The 4,131-nt window shown below is 45.1% G+C and overlaps 1 pseudogene; it reads right to left on the bottom strand.

Moving 5' to 3' along the window:
* Positions 1-769: 769 nt before the first annotated feature.
* LOC100686357 lies at positions 770-3,081 on the bottom strand (annotated as a pseudogene).
* Positions 3,082-4,131: the final 1,050 nt, after the last annotated feature.

The raw sequence follows: 4,131 nt of genomic DNA, 5'->3' as shown, positions 1-4,131 counted from the left end.
ATAGCTCATGAAAGCTGAATATGGGAAAAAGAAACTAAATCATTGCATGCATCCCTTTACCAGGTCAGAACATGTTCCCCATAGAGGAATTATTATGATGTTGGAGATTGACTGGTTCTCCTCTTGTTCTTGGCTAAAAGACAGAGAAGCTACATTCAATGTATTGGCCTGATGGCATTCTGCCAAACATTGTGCACATTAGCAATGATGTGCCCATGCTCACATTTACCCAGGAGCCTCTAGCTCTAAGAGCTTAGATTCAGCATTATGAGAGCCCTCAAGAGTGGATCTAGTGACAGTTAAGGATTAAAGAGGTTGGCCTTTTAAAAAATTCTCACTTGCAACTCAAACACTCTCTTTCTTCTCTGAAGATACTCATTGGGTAAAGATGGGGTAGAGGGAAATATCATGAGTCAGCCTCGGGTAGTATTTGCCACACCAGATGGAAGTATCTTTTTTTTTTTTTTTTTAAGTAGACTCCACTAGTGTGGGGCTTAAGCTCATGACCCTGAGATCAAGACTTGAGCTGAAATCAAGAGTTAGGCGCTTGACCAACTTTGCCACCCAGGTACACCAAGCAGATATATTTTCAAAGTGCATTATCCTTCTTGGCATGGAACTCATAGTGTTTCACCAAGCTGCTGGTCTGGCTTTGGAAAGTCTGAGAAACAAACCAACAATATAATATTAACAGTTGAGTGCAGTGGTTTTTTGGGGTTTTGTTTTTGTTTTTGTTTTTTGCATTATCCAAAATATTATTTTATTTTTTAATGGAAAAAAAGGCATTAATATTCAAATGAAAGAATCACACTAAAAAACTTGATAATATAAGAAACACCCTCCAAGAACATTCAAGCAGCAGTCAGAGGGAGGGAAAAGTATGTCAACAGCCCACGAGTTTTCCTCAAAATATTACTTGATAGAATACAACCCAATTCGCTGGCTACAACAATTCATAGAATTTTTCATTGTTTTCTTGAGCTGCAAAGTTCACTGTTGCAGTGTTTTCACAGGACCAATCAAATGCTGCTTCTTGGTTCAAAAGGCCACTGGTAGACTTATCTGAGTGTGGAGAATGTTCCTTCATTGCTGGGGAGATCCGCTCCCAAGAAAAGAAAACTGAAGTCTGTGCCAAGCCTCTCACAGCTCACGTCTTTCCAGATTGTCCAGCTCCACGTCCCTGAGGTCAGTGTCGTCTTCCACGGGAAGCTCGCGGTCCTTGCGGTCCCAAGGCTCTCGGGTGCTGATGGCGGGGAAAGCCCCACCTCCGCCGGGAGCTGTCGATCCACGCCCCAAAGAGAAACTCCTTAGTGCCTTGCTCGCTGAAAGATCCTTTTAGAAGAGCAACTTTCATCTTGCGGGCGTCAATGACTCCGTGGCAGGGTATCCAAGCCCTCCGATCCCCAGTGCATTTTCAAGTTCCTCCTGGGCTCCAGCTTCTGCCCACAGCCACCCCCACATTTTCTTTTTGTATTTGCCTGCCAGCTTCAAAAGAACTTCTAAGTAAGAATTTCTGCCAGCAGCTCGGGTGTCCAGAATGTGGGGCCGCACGGCCGACACCCTGATGCTCCTCGCGGGTCTCAGCGATGTCCTCGTTGACATCTCAGGCAGCGCATCTCGTGGTCTCAGACAACGAATCCGGGGCCCGGGACGCGAGGTCGGATCGTGTGGGTCCCCCATCATAGTCCACGGGAGACTGTCCCTTCTGAAATACCTCGATTGTAGGGAATGCCCTGAGCCCGCATCCGCTGGCTGGAGGCTGGTTACCCCCGTGGCCTCCGCAGCGGCGACCCCCCCCCCCCCCATCTGCTCTTCACCTCTGTGGCTGCAGCAGCCCATTCGGGCCGAGGCTTCTGCAGTGTCCACGCCGAGGAGCGTAGAATTCAACCATCCAAACATCGGCATTATCGAGGACGTTCTTACTGCAGCTCAATCACGTCCTTCGTATTAGAACTTTCACTCCTACCTGGTTTTCCAGAGCTGTACCCCCCCCCCCCGGCCCCAAGGAGGTCCCTCACCAGCTGGCGCAGAGCCCAAGAGCGGCTTCCGCGGCGGCTTCTCCAGGTCTGCTCCCCTGATAATCTTCTGGTCTGTTTTCGTTGGATCCAAAAATCTTAATGGCAGGAAATCCCTGAATGCCATATTGACCTCCCAGAGACTGGCGTTTATCTGCCTCCACTGCACCGACTTTGACAACATCTTTTAATGCCGTTGCTACTTCCATTCTGGTGTCAACCTCTGGCAGTGGCCACCACGGAGCCTAGAGTTCTACTAGTAACTTTCCGGTTGAAATTTGATGGTGTTAGTTCAATCACATCATCACTGGAGGACTAAAGACCGTTTGCTGCTCGGAAGAAGATGCAGCTCATCAGACCTGTTACTTCCTTTTTAGCATCTACGAAGATGATCGTATTTCTTTTTATCTATTGATGCAATAAACTGTGAAACTGCCCTGTGTTCTAAGGCAGTGCATGTGCATCATCACAGTCACATTTACATGTTTTGTAGATAGTATCTGGAAGATTCCAAATGGAGCTTTTTTGAATAGCACGACGGTAAATTTCCAGCACCAGGTGAGCCATGCCGAGCGCCTGGGCCGCTGCATAGTCCAGCTGTCGCCTGAACTCGAGTTCAGTGTTTTAATACATAAGGTCACACACACAGCAATGCTCTAAGGTACAGACAGGAGCTCTGCAAAGAAGGAAAAAAGAAACCCTCATAAACAGGACTCATTATGTGTCATCAATGGCTGCCCCCAAAACTTATGGGATCTCAGCATTACTAGAGATATGAACCATGAAAGAAAGGAAGTATGCAAAAAAAAAAAAAGAAAAAAAGAAAGGAAGTATGCTAGCAAGACCAAAGCTGCAATATTTGTCCAGAATTTTAGTCAGTACTGTAAGAGGAACATAGGCAAAGTACAGCATGTTCAGAGGTGAGTAATGTAAGCGATGCTTATAAAAAAAAATGGACTCTGTTAAAATAATATAGCTGAGCTGAGGGCTAGAGATACAGAGATGAATATGAAACTCTCCTTGCCCTCAAGGAAGTTATAGCTAGGAATGGCTGAAAAAACTGAAAATTGGGGATCCCTGGGTGGCTCAGCAGTTTGGCGCCTGCCTTGGGCCCAGGGCATGATCCTGGAGCGCGGGATCGAGTCCCGTGTCGGGCTCCCTGCAAGGAGCCTGCTTCTCCCTCTATCTGTCTCTGCCTCTCTCTCTGGGTCTCTCATGAATAAATAAATAAAATCTTTAAAAAATCTGAAAATGTGTAGTTAGGTAAAAAGACTGTAAGTGCTCAAATATTTGAAAAATCATCATATAGAGGAATTAGTTCCATTCTATGTGTTGCTAAGGGTAGAATTAAATACAGTGGGTAGAAGCCACAAAGATTCATTTTAGCTCAATATGAACAAATGGGATTGAAATTTCCAAGAGTGAGAGGTATCTAAAGGTATAATGAACAGCTTGAAGAAATTGTGAGGTCCAGGTTCTTAGGTGTTTAAGAAGACCTTTGACCTCTTGACAGGAAAGTAGGTGGACTTGGTGATGGGGATGTATGCTCACCTACTCATTCACTATTTACCCTACTATGTACCAGTACATCAGGTCCACTACTATGTCCCAAATTTTATGGATATACTGACGAGCAAAACCCAAAACCCTTCTCTTAAGGAGCTTAAGCCTAGAAGGAAAAGACAAACGTGGATCAAATAATCACAGAAATATATGGAAAACTGCAACTGAGAAGTGTTTGGATAGAAAGGCACATGGTATTACAAAAGCAGACAGATGGATGTTTGACCTTGTTGGGAAGGTCAGGGAAGACTTTAATGAGAAACTTTCAACTAAACTCACATCCAAAGGGGGAGAGAGGATAGAAAGGGTCATTCCAGGCAGAAGGACAGACAGTGCCAGGTCCTATGGTGGGAAGACACCTCTTAGGTAGTGGCATCTCCATGACCTTTCACATTCTTTTTTACAGTATTTTACTGAATGGGTAATACATAAATGGAACAAAGTTAAAAACCAGGAAAGGGCATGGAGTGAAAGGAAGTCTTCATTTCTGCTCTAACTTTCCAGAGACAGTGAATTCACCAGGTTTTACTGATCCTTCCAGAAGCATTAGATG

The sequence above is a fragment of the Canis lupus genome, chromosome 30 (genome assembly GCF_011100685.1).
Source record: "Canis lupus familiaris isolate Mischka breed German Shepherd chromosome 30, alternate assembly UU_Cfam_GSD_1.0, whole genome shotgun sequence".
In the NCBI taxonomy this organism is placed as follows: domain Eukaryota; kingdom Metazoa; phylum Chordata; class Mammalia; order Carnivora; family Canidae; genus Canis; species Canis lupus.
Note: the sequence above shows the minus strand (reverse complement) of the source record. Positions and strands in the feature narration are given on the sequence as shown.